Source organism: Cyprinodon variegatus, unplaced genomic scaffold (genome assembly GCF_000732505.1).
Source record: "Cyprinodon variegatus isolate N-32 unplaced genomic scaffold, C_variegatus-1.0 Scaffold29, whole genome shotgun sequence".
NCBI classification, from domain to species: domain Eukaryota; kingdom Metazoa; phylum Chordata; class Actinopteri; order Cyprinodontiformes; family Cyprinodontidae; genus Cyprinodon; species Cyprinodon variegatus.
The window spans coordinates 1,385,907-1,399,714 of NW_015150482.1; positions in this window are offsets into that span (position 1 = coordinate 1,385,907).

Sequence of the window (13,808 nt, forward strand, 5' to 3'; positions counted from 1 at the left end):
CTCCCTGAGGATGGGTTCTCTCCGGGTACTCTGGCTTCCTCCCACAGTCCAAAAACATGATTGTTAGGTTACTTGGCTTCTCTAAGGTCCTCTTACTGTAGGTGTGAGTGTGTGTGTGTGAATGGTTGTTTGTCCTGTGTGTCTCTGTGTTGCCCTGCAATGGACTGGCGACCTGTCCAGGGTGTACCCCGACAAATTTATCAACACAAAAACCCTTTAGTTAGACAAAAAAAAAAAATAAAAATTAACATAAAATTAATAAAAACAAAATAATAACTTTACCCTCTTTTGTAAATCACGTTACAACTAATTTTCCTCTATAGATCATAATACTCATTATCAAAGAACTACCCTTAAAATACTGAATAATATTTTATTTATAATACACTATATAAATATATAATATTTTTTAAACATAATCTTATAATATATTAATATAAAAATTTTTGTTTGTCATATTGATATTAAAATGCAATATATATTTTCCAAAACTGTATTATTATTAGGATACAACAGGAGTCTATTTCTTGACTTCTAATCAGCTGCTGATATATGTATATATATAACAAAACTTGGTGTTTATCATGTTAATATTTAATTTCAAAATATATAACTTTGCATATGTTTAATCCAGTTTGAGGTCAGTTTAAATAGTTTCTAATCTGAATAAATATGTGTAATCTAAGTGAAAGGTAATTTTAGAATTTGTTTTTGGTATTTTAAGGGGTTGTGACATATAAAAGATTATTGTGATATTATCTCTGACTCATCCTTTATGTGATTAAAATGACATCTAAGAAGCCTCCTATTCATTCTGACAGCAGCTGTCTGAACTGTCGTCTGATCCAAGATGGCCGCCCTCCAGGAACATCGGCCACACTGCCGACAGCGTCCAATGAGGCGTCTACATATATAATGTCTATGGGTATAAAGATTGACTGTTGCATAACTTCCGTTGTAGTTTTATATTTCCGTTGTAGCTTTTGTATTTCTGTTTTGGCTTTTATATATATATCTGTTGCGGCTTTTGTATTTGTGTTGCGGCTTTTGTATTTGCATTGCGGGTTTTGTATTAGTGTTGACACCTCTGGGTCACTGTACCCTCCTATTTTGCAAATAAAAACCCAATAAAAAATCTTTGGAGGGAACTCAAACTCCATGTTTCTCAGCAACAGCACGGAAACCTCACTGATCTAGAGATCTGTGTGGAAGAATGGGCCAAATCCCTCCTGCAGTGTGTGCAAACTTTGTGAAAAAAATACAGGAAACGTTTGACCTCTGTAATTGCAAACAAAGGCTACGTCACGAAATATTAACATTGATTTTCTCAGATGTTCAAATATTTTTTTGCAGCTGTATCATACAAATAAATAGTTTTAAAATCATGCATTGGGATTTCTGGATATATTATTATATTATGTTTCTTACAGGGGACATGCACCTACAGTATGATGACAATTTCAGACCCCTCCATGATTTCTGTGTTCAAATACTTATTTTCCTCGCTATATGCTGGATAAGCCTGGATTGAATGTCTGCAGTTTCATTTCTGGATAAATACAGCTGCTTTGTGAACATACAAAATACAAATACCTGCTTTTCAGATTTGTTGAGTTAAATATTTAAAAAGGGACACACATTTTGATAATTTAAAAGACAAAGTGTGCCACAGTGACTAATTGTAAAAGACAAATAATTCCCCTTCCATGTCACATATAGGAACTGCTTTGTGGTGGTCTATCATACAAATTCTTAGAAAATATTGAGTAAGAAGGGAAAAGTTCAAGAGAGTAAACATTTTTGCCAGGTCCTGTAACTAGCTTGTTAAACCAACTCAGGTGCACTCAATCAATTCCACCAGGAGATTAGAAAAGTTCCCTCTAAACAGACATAACGTGTTGAAGCAGTTATACTTGTAAAGAGTTTTTCTTTGTAATCTTGATGAGACAGTTTTCCTTTTCTAATTTAAATGCTAATAACTTTGAGGACATCATTGATGGAAAGGGTGCTGGGAATTAAATTTTTCTCCTATCTGGACTTGGCACAAGGTAAGCACCTGCCTGCTCAGTTCATAATTCAGCTAAATCTTTATGGGAAAAGCAAAGCAGTCACAGTTTTATTTAAGGGCATGTATTGGTGCCTGCAAGGATTTAATACATATGAAACTTTTAACAATCAAAATAAATATTTGGGGGGGGTTACTCTATTAAACAAAGAACTTTGTGGTTCACAAAATGTTTTTGTTTTCAAAAGCATTTGCAGAGCATTTTTATTGAGTAGCATGATTTATTCTGATATGCATGTACTGTAAGTATAAAATCTGCAGGAAAAAAATCAAGAAGTTTAGTTAAAGATTTATTTTTTTACTTTAATATGTGTTTAATCACAATATTTATGTATATCCAGGCCTGCATGGAAGCGCAGTTAGTTTTTAATATTTGGATTCTTCTTTTTGTTTATCTTAAATTGCATAAAGATTATTTGCCTCTTGCTGAGTTAATCTGTGCCACACTTTTTCTCAAGTAATACCAATATAAACTTGTAGTACAGTACATAGAAGCTTTAAGAGGAAATGAAACAGTCAACCAAACTAGCTTAGTTCACAATATTGTGTCTTACTATGATCAATAGATATGTTCCGAATGTGAAAAATATTACTGTAAAAGAAAAAACAAAGCTTTATTTTAGAATTTTTTGCTAAGGGCGCTTCCATGCTGCAGTTCTTCAGACAATGACGTTACAGGGGTGGTCAACGCTTCAGCTTGCAATTAAATACATTAAATATTGCTCCATACATCACAACCATAAAACAAAACATTTGGTATCATGGGAGACAAAGCTGAAAGGACACCAAAGCATCTAAATTACATTGCTTGTGCTTTTGAGCCCATTCAAATTGTGACTTGAGCTGTAGTAAGGAGAGAAGAGGCAGTTTTGGATCCAAGGCTCTTACTATCATGTATTGAATTAGTTTGGTTGACCGATTCATTTCCTCTTCAACCATGCACCCTACTCTTCCTTCTTTGTTTTTTGATAATGCACCACAGCAATTGCTCTGTCAATGCTGACTATAATGCATATTAGGTCACTTCCTGTTTAAACTTTCCCAGGCTTAAGTTCTCTGGTGTTTAGACTCTCTTCATGTGAGTTTAACCCTTTTTTTTAGTAATATCTCTCAGTTAAATTGCAAAGGGGCAAGTCTAAATGCATTTTCTATTACTTCAAGTATCTACAGTGAACACTTCCTGTTCAAACTATTCCTTTCCTTTCCTTTAGATATGATATGTGTAACATTTTTGTACTTGTGGGGGTATAGGTCCTGGCTCTGAGTTGTTAAGCATTCAGGAATTGGACATTTTCCCTGTTCAGGTATACACTCATTGAAAAGCTGACTCAATAGTCAGAAAGCCGCATTAGGGACTTCAAGGGCGATAGCCAAATATTTTCTTTGGACCAGAATGGACATTATCAAGACCTTCCAGAAACTGTTGTCTGAGGATAAGGTTAAATACAGTAAGACTGTTATTCACACTGGCGGTAATAACAAATACATTTCTCAAATGTGAGATAAATAAAGTTAGATTACTTTTGATTTATGGTTTGTTTTGGGGAGATGGCATCAATCCCACTTGTAACACCAGATGGTGCAGCTCCTCTGCACCATCTGGCCAAATGTATTAGTCCTCCAAAACCCTGACAACAGTCCAGACCTGGAAGCTGCTTCCCTTGTCACCCAACTTTTATTCCAAATACAGTCTTGCCCAAAGCCAAAATTAAATAGATTCAAACTAATATAACTCCAATTCAGAAGAAGGTTACAATCATTCATTTGGTTTATTTAACGTAAAAAATTTGTGAAATTTTGATTGATTTACGTTGTCTTATAGAAACCTGGTTGTAGCAAGAGGATAACGTTGGAATAAATGGGTCAACTTCCTGCAGCTTCTTAAACCTTCTTGTGACCAGAAATTCTGGTTGAGGAGGACTAGCAGCAGCAATCTTTTTGTCTGATTTATTTAGTCCAAAGCCAAATAATACTCACAAATATTGGATATTTAACTCTTAGTTTCCCACATCCAAACCATTTGTATTCTTAAATTTGTATGGTCCACCAGACACTTTCTCTCAATTTTTAGATTAGTTTTCACTCTTCCTTTTCGGTTTGGTGGTAAATATTTAAAAGGTCAATATAAATGAATAAGTGAATTTGACATTGATGTCAAGATTGCACCCTTTATTGTAATTACCTCAGAACTTAGAAACCAGAATTCATGTGAGCTAGACAGTGATTACTTAAAAGGCTTCTTTAAAATACCTTAAAATTTTATTGGATTTACAGACGGGGAGCTGTGGATCTGTAGCGGCTCAAGTAGGGCGGCTCACCGCCATCACTGGAAACTCTGGTGGAGAAAAACATAGGTGACCATGATAATCTGGCAGAAAATTATTATCCATGTGAGTCACTAACCTTGTTTATCAGTAGAATCCATCCGGAGGGCTGCAAACTAGATGTGGGGGGCGCCACCCAGGGTGTCCCTGATGCTGCAGTCCCGGAGGGCAAGCATGAGTCCTAGTCAGGTCAGGGAAATGGATCAGAACAGGAAGGATCAGAGATCCAGAAGTCTATAGGCCGGTCAGGGATTCCGATCAGAAAAGGAAGAGGCTGGTTCAGGGTTCCAGGAATCCAGCGGTGAGTTCAGGAAGAACGTTCAGATAGGAACAGGCAAGCTCAGTAGTTGAGATGCAAAACATGGCAGGATATCAGGAAAACCACAGTACGCTAAAAACTCGCTCTCTTCACTGAGCCAAGATAGGAATGGGGCACAATCAGTGGATTAGAGGCAGAACATGATCAGGAAAACAGGAATGCTATGAAACACTAAAAAACCCTCTCTACCTCTCACTCAAACTCGATGATCTGGCCCCGATAGCTGGGACTGAGCCGTATATAAAGAAGCAGGAGCAGGTGGGTTAGATGAGTGGTAATGGGAAACCAGGCAAAGTTAGGCAGGTGGATGAAATTGGCAATTAGGCCAGCTTTCAGAGCAATTATGGCATTTAATGCTATCTTATACTCTGTTGTTTTATTCAAAATGTGAATTTCCCCACACATTCTCTCTTTTTGATACTTCGGAGCTTTTGCAGACATATGGCAGCGGTTAAAAAGAAATAAAAGTATTTCCCCACAACCTTGTCCTACCTTTACTAAAGGACCTTTCTCTTCATCAAAAGGACTTGTTCTATGATAGAACACAACTAATATTCTTTTCTTATCGAAATTCTTGAGAAAATAGGTGTTAATCAAATGTGTGAGTGCTTATATTTGTAACGATCTTTTTTGAATAGATTCACTCAGGTTTTAGAGCTCATCTTATTACTGAAACAGCACTGGTGAACGTAATTAAAAGACATACTAAAAGAATATTGATAAGAGAGTTGTATCTGTACTTGTTCTGTTGGATCTTATTGCTGCATTTGATATAGTCAATCACAATATTGTTTTATAAATACTTGAATGTTTTATAGGAATTAAGACAGGGAGCATGGAAACACACAGAAGCACTTCATACACAAGCCATATTCACAGCTCTGCACTGCACTGGCGATGCTGTAATGTTTATCACATGGTGGTTTTCCCTGATAGTAATAAGCACCAAGTCAGGGGACTTGTGGCTACTACAAGCTGCTAATGTAATATCCCCACTTACAGGTTGGGCTTATAAGTCAAACAACTCCTGTATAAGTTTTGGAAAATGTGCATGCAGTTCTACACAGCAAATGTTGCATGTGTGCAGCTAACACTACTGTGTGTTAGCTTTTGCTGACCCTCAATGATCTCATATCGTATTCATATTAAGCTCTAAACAGAACTAGAATGTTTTGGTAACACTTTACAATAACCATTATAACCATCATCTGTGAAGGGAAAATAGACCATTTCTAAGTGATTAACAGATATATTAATGTTTGAGAATATTTTAGAAACTGTATCTAAACTATTTATATAAGCGTAAATAGATCATATTCCCCAGCCTAACCCTAATCTGACTGATTTTTATTGCCCTGCCATGTTTATCCGTTACATGAGTGACTTAAGACCTGAGCCTTTATTTTTAATTAACTTGCCTTGTCATTTTGGACATACTCTAACATCAGTTAATATGTTAATAAAGGATCTATTTACATTTTAGAAATAATTTAGATGCAGTATAAATGAATCAAACAATAATAAACTATAAGTTAATCATTTAAAAAAATGATCTACTTGCCATTTATAAGTTATGGTTTTGATGGTTATGTAAAGTGCAACCATGTTTTCTTACCTGGTCACAGGGAAACAGGCCATGTTGGCTTCAGTTTTTTTTAGTCCTGAATCCACCTGAAGTTTCCACCATGAGTCTTAGAGTGACCAATATTTATATTAGTGTCTGCCCAGCTTCTATCATATTTTTCTTTTGGCTCAAGAGCTCCCACTGATAAAATCTTATTTTTCTTGGTAGTGTCATTTTTAAGTGGACTTTGAGTAGAAATTGGTATTTTGCTGACTATAGAGGAATCCATTTCTATCCCTGACAGTTTTTAAAACATCTGCTCCTTCTTCTACTACTACTGAAACAACTATGGCTCTCAGTATTAAAGCTGTGAGGGGTGCGTATACAGGGTCAATTGACGTCACATCCACTGGACTGTGCTGGATATTCAGCCGCCAATTTGCAACGTATTGTGAAGAACACCTCAGCATTGTTGTTGTCTTGCCCCACTCTGAAAATTTGACATGGGTGCTGTAGAGAATTTACTGATGAAACAGTTGAGAATACAAGACTGCTCAGACCAAAAACTTAGGTACACAAGTTTTGAAGATGATGGTTAAAAAGTTTAGGTGCCCATCCTACTTTTTCTGTTAGTCAGTAAGTTCTGAGCACCTTCCCTGATAATTACTACTACAGTATATGAGTAAAAGAATCAATGCCCTGTTTGAACAGCAAGTTGAGCAGCATCACATTCATGCAGGTTTTGAGATCTATGAGGCAATTAGAAAAGCAGGAAATAGAAGGGTTGCCAAATAAGCATAACAGGTTTTAAGTTCATAACTTCAATTTGACCTGAAAAAGAATCCAAGTGCAAAACAAAGGCCATGGTGCATGAGAACAGAATATATATCTCTTCTCAACTGAAAGTTGGATTGTGTTGCAGGAAAACTCTTGAAATGTGTCAGAATCCCAAATGCAGGTTTAACACCTGGCATTTGTTCAAGCCTGCAGGCTGAGCAGGAGATAGTTAAGTTCACACCTCAGTGAGATTGCAGGTTCTTTTTGCTTAACATTACAAGTTCATTCACCACTTAGGTGTCAGCAACTCTGGTATCATGTATTTTTAAGATTTCATCAGAGTTAATGGTTCAGGCTCACCTAAGAGCAAAAAAGCATGTTTTTAAATTCCCACCAGACAGAAGAGTGTACTAAAAGAAACAAATGCCTGGCTGACAGCATATTTTATTCTATTGTTAGATTTTTTCAATTGGATGAGATTTCTTCACAGCTGCACAGACCTCTTCTGTTGATTTTTTTAATTTTATTTAGATGATCAAACACATTTCTATATAACTGACAAACTGTGAACTTCAAAGGTGATATTTAAATGATGATTTCATTGCTCAAGAGAAAAAATCTATTCCATTTTAAGTCGGCATAGTTGGAGAGCAGATTCTTGTTTTTTTGAAGCCCCGCCGATTACTGTCTGTCACAGACATACTGTCAATGGATATTACCTATCTGTAAAGGATGACACAGTGGAACCAAATGATGGAACTCAGGCAAGGAAGGCAATTGCACTAACCACAGTACAGCAAGTAATCCCCAAACTAGAGTTACTTGTACCTAAATTATTGCAAGAGACTTGCACATAATTACTTGTCCAAAAACGTACCCAGTAATAAGCGGTACCAGTTCTTACCCAGTTGTAGAGGCACACTAACTCCATTTTGGATGGTGTTTATGATCAAAAATAAGAGAAAACATTGAAGAGCTCCATGTTGAAACAGTGAGCACTGCATACCAATATGTACCCAAAGGCCAAAATATTTCCTCAAAATATTTTCATGATCTCCACGACTTTAACGATGATATTCTGTGGATAGATGTCAAAAGTGGAAATCTGGGAGGGGTGTGCCCTCTTAAATCTGATATCAAGTTGAAACAACTTTTTAGGAAAAAAGTATATTAACAGTGAATTATTGTGGATGAATATGATGGGCTGTGGCAATTTTGGTTCTTTAGGAAGAAAATAACTTGCCTTTATAAATCGAAGCAAAAACTTTGCTCCCAGCAAAAAAAATCCTGAAAGAGACGATATAGCCACAATGAAATCAGGTAAACTTGGCGTATGCAGAGGGCTATGTTTCAAAGCTTAACAGCAAGTTCACCTTTTTATGGCCTACCAAAATATTTTTGGCTGGCCTTGAGAAAGTCTATACTTACATCAACGTTTAGCACGAAATTCACATTTGACTTTCCCCCAGAATTCTAAAAAGAGTGGGCCAAACTTCCTCCACAGAAGCCTCTTGGATGAGAGGCGACAACGTCTTCTATAAAACTTAATGTCCAGTTGCCTGGACTGAACTTTTTCAAGCTTGACCATGACCTGGATGACAGAATCTTCACAGATATGTTCCTCCACAGTGAAATTAAAAACTCATTGTCAGTTATGACATTCCAGTTTCCTGGCCCATGATGATAACTGTTTTATGAGCAGATTAAACCCCTAAGATTATAGCATTGCTTTGGAGCAATGTGTTGTACAGGGTCCAGTATCGGAGAGACCAACGCTCTGGACTCACGTCCTCCCTTTTCACAAAAGGAAGTAGCAGAGCCACCACCAAAAGAGGTAGCAACATGTGAAGTTTAACAGAAACACAAATGAGCAGAAATAAGCAAAATTTTGTATATTTAATTATAAATTATAGTTATATATAAATGAGCTGTTTAATATGTGTGAAATATACATGCAGCATTAAGCTTATTAATTATCCAAGATAAACACAGAATTAAGGAAACATCTTGATATAATTAGCTGATGTAGGTGACCAGTTTTTGTTGATATTAAATCTCATTTTGTGACTGTTCGACCTCTGAGCAAAAAGCTTTGATCTTCACTTCCTGGTTCTTCGTCCATAACTGACTTAGTGTCATCAGGGTTTCTCCGTGTAACTTGACAAACCATTCAAAAATTGTGGTTATTTACTGGTATCTCATCCACAACTGTACCCTCTCCTCTAAAGTTCCTCCGCTCTGGTGTATTCTGACATACAGCCAATAGCACCACCAGGAATTTGGGGCCCAATGACAGACATTGATATGAAATGTAAATTCTCAGCTCTGTGAGCTTTCTGGCTCAGTTGTTTGTCCTCTGTGATATTTACAGACACGCGATAGGCTCATTAAATGCTGGATTAATCCTAGTTTAATTCCTCTTGAAAAATAAAAACACAAACAAAACAAAATAATTATGTTCCATCTCGGACAGCACCCAGGTGGTCTGCATCATTAATTAAGTGATTCCCTTCCAACGCTGAGGAGGATTAACTAAATAGTTGCAGCCAGCAGTTAGCTATCTTATTTTCTTCAACAGGTTAATAATCTATTGTTATGTTGAACTATTCAGGAAACAAACCTTTCTGGAAGAACTGGTCACAGTATCGGACACCTTTCTCCCTCTGTCCTCTTACTCCTTTCTTTCTGTCCGTTTTTTGAAATCCAGACGTTGTTGCGCTCGATTTTTCAGCAGTAGATGGTTTTTTGACAACACTGCTTATTCATACTTTTTCTTGTTCACCTGACACTGAAGCCCCAGTAAGAGCAAACTGCTGGTGACAGAAGGGGAGACCTGCTGCGATGAAGGACCTGAGGAACAAACCATTTATTGCAATATACATGGGAGGGGAGATGTCAATATATTCAGGCTTTGTTTCACTGTCTTCTGCTGAAAAAATGAGGGAGAACATGAAGATAATATTTTACAGCTGGATTTTTTAATATATATTTGAAATATAAAGCGGGACATATATTTTCTTTTACTCTTGGGACCCCACCTCAAGCGCCCTTAGAATCTTCCTAAATTGCCCTCCCAAACCGGCGCCCCTTCGTACAACCGCCCACAACCCCAAATCTCTGGTCCACTTGCCTCTCCCTTGGGGTTCTCTTCATTCACTACAGTAAAGTCAATCTAACCAAAGTCCTGTGCTTGTTCTCTCCTGTAAGATGATTCACCTTGTTTAATCATATTTACTTGTTCATTTCTAATTTTTTAATAGTTCAAATTTTTCTGATGTTTCTTTCCTTAGAGTCCTTCCTGCATGTGGGTCAAAAGACTGGAAAAAGCATGGCAATCTACTGTGTTGGATGGCATTATTAATATAATCAGCCTATATTAAGTTGACTGGTACTGTCATTCATAATACCCTCTTTTATTTGTAATGTAATTACTGTAGTTACCAAACATTTATCAGATTCTTTACCTCGCTCACCAGTACATATATTTGTGCATGGCATAAAATGCCTCTTTGCACTCTATTCCCTGAATATACCATTGATAACCATTAAATAACATTGATCAACTGGCTCACTTAAACACACAATAACATTCAGAGGGTCCTCTGCATGGATCATTTATGGTTGAATGTGGGCATGTAGAGGGCCAACCATCAGCTGGAGCCATGTATGCAAATTTTGAGGTACAGTAGTGATTAAGGACAGTTGCTAAGTTTTGTGCTTAAGTTTGGTCTTCTTAATCAGGTTTTTTTTTAGACGCTGTTTTTAGCGTCTACATACACTTTTAAAAGGAATTTGACACAAAGATTCCTAAATAAGGTTATCCTCTTTTTTTAATCCCTTAATAAATGAAATCATCTCTACAAAACTGCATGTACTGTAGCAGTAAAAAGCCAAACAAGCCACCCTTGAAAACCCTCCCCTCTATCTGAACTTCAGTAAATGCTTTCACAGGAATTTAACAGTCTTAATGCCAGGTATCACAAATGCTTAATGGCAGTTGTTGCAAGAGTGACACAAGCAGTTATGGGCCAGTCACTATTTGATACATTAGATGATGGATGTTTTCTTAGATGGGATCATCATGGAAAAATAGCATAGTTCTGGAATGTTTGAAACATTTAAGTAAAACCAAAACCTTAAAATAGAAGAAATCTCAGTTGTCTCCTCATTGAATTGATGTTGTGTAGAGAAAGTTCACTACTTGGAATCATCAAGTGATTTCTCTTCGACCTCTGCCAAGTCCCTTAAAGATAAATCTTTGTGCTGAATCAGACTGGAGAGTACTGTCTGCATTTGGAAGAAAAGACAAATCTGACAGCTCCTTTTGACCCTACTGAGCTGTCAGCCAGAACCTCACAAACTTTCCCTCCACTTCTCCAACAAGCTTAATGGTGTTTTGCCATGAAGAGCCCAGAGTGAATGAAAGGCAGATAATGTAGGTGGGAAGCGAAATTGAATGAAATATGATTAAACAGGAGGGGAAATGTTTTATTTTCTCAATGAGCTTTTGAAATCCTTCCTGGGCACTAACTCTGACTTTCAAGTATCCAATCAATGTTTGAATAGCTTAGCAAATTAGGAATTTTCATGTAATTTGCTGTGTGCCATCAAATAAATTATGTTTCCGCTCCATTTTTTTAAATCACCCAGGTACAAATAAGATAAGGGTTTTAATTTCTGATAACTCTCACCTGACAACTGCTGTATTGTCTACACTCAAAGTAATTAAACTAAACCTGACAGGTCAAATATTCGATCAAAAGAGAAGTTATTATAGTGCTGCACAAAACTTGTTATGCATAAAAGTCTTAGGTTAATACATGTTCATTTTAATCTTTTTGATACACCTTCAGAAATCCTAATTAATGCACTGTCACTCACTTGTTGAGAAAAAGGAACACATGTAGGCCCCACTTAGGGCAGTTCTGGAAGAATATTTTTCCCTCCTTATTTAGTTTGTGAGTGGCAGTTGATGCTGTACTCATAAAGAAATAAACAGGCAAGTAATTTTAAGCTGGCAAACAACTCGCCATTAAGGACAATACAAGTTGGATAAAAGAGAGCTATAACATAGATAATGCATAGAGTAACAAGTGAGTTTTCTTTTTTTTTTTTTGCCTGTATAAAAAAAATTGGGTATTTTCTTACAAATAACAAACTTATTACTCTAAACGGTAGTGGTATTTAAACTGCTCAAGACATCTAACATTGGTTGTGAAAACTAATTTTAGTTCTAGTGGAATGCTTTTGAATCTCCTATAAATAAATTTTTGGCTTTTTGATTAACCCTAACCCTAACCCTATTCCACAGATGCTTTAATTAAGTTCCATTCATATCAGTTCAATTGAGTTTAAACTGAGCCAATTTACAAGAGCAACATCTATTAAATCCTGGTTTATTTTTAGAGTTGGTTAATCAAGTCTATTCCTTGCATCAGTCACGCAGTGGACAGCTGATTGAATCAAATCATTGCAAAGTTAAAGGTATTTTGAAGGATTTTCGTGAATTTTTTAAAAGACCTGCCCTGTTCACTTAAAAAAAAATGCACATGCACAATCCTGTACCCGAGAGGGATTGCTTATTAAATGCGTGTGAGAGCATGCATGAGCCCAATTCTCCTCGTACATGCTCTGTTTAAAAGTTGCTGTTCACATAGCTCATACAAGCTTACTGTGACCGAGCATCCGCTCTAACCTCTAAATCCCTCAATTACTATATAGAGCAGGGACTATATAGTGGACTTTATAGTGAACTCTGTTAACTGACTGTTTGGTCATATGATTACAACTTTTTACTACCTGTTGGTCACATAACTCCTCCTCCACGGCTGGTTAGCGACGGCCTATGGTGACAGCAGGCCACTGTGACAGCAAATCCCATGATGCTTTGCAATGAGAGCTCTCCGCGCAAAGCATTCAGGGATATATCTGCCTCTTTTGAAGCCTTTCTTTTCTTCTCATTAACTCTAGAGACACTTTTTCTCTAACTACCCTCAGCCATTTTCAAAGAACCGCAGTGAGCTTCAATGGCTGTCTGAAACTGTAGCTCACCACAGATATACACCTGAAAGTGAGCATGCCCAAAAAAAGAGTTGTCTTCCTTTTATGTTATGCTCATGAATATTTAGATGAGCTGTGCGCTGATTGGTTGGTTTACAACAAGCGAAGCTGCTGAGCAAAGACGCATCGTAGCAACAAGCACTCACTCACTGAAAAATCTAATTGTTATTATAGTAGTGTGAACAGAAGATTTCTTTTTCATGTCCTACTTTTCATAACTAAAAAAAATGTCCAGGGGGAATTTCAAAATCATCCAGGATTTTGGTCTACTACTGTGCAGCAGAACCAAGCCGTGAGCTACTGGGCTGGTCCGGAGCAGGAAGCCAGCGGGGTACGGAGCGACTGTACCCGACCCGATGACGTTAGCCTGGACAATAGCGGCCCCCTGCTTCCTCCCACCTACCTTACCGTGCTTCCCCCTGCCTGCCTTACCGTAACCAGTTCAGGTTTGGACCACCCGCAGAGCTGATGGCTTGGTTTGAATACCCGGTCCGGTCCAGTCAGTGACTGGCTCATTTTCAATAGAGAAACTGCCTGCTTTGTAATTCTTGTAAAAGTAAACCCCACTGCAGGCTAAACACTGGTGTCTTACATCTACCCCTATTGATGTTCTTGGGCCAGTGAACCGGTGGGCTGGTCTGTATGTCAATTTCGAGGTGTGACAAAAGTACAGGCCAGAACCAAATAAGGCAACATCCC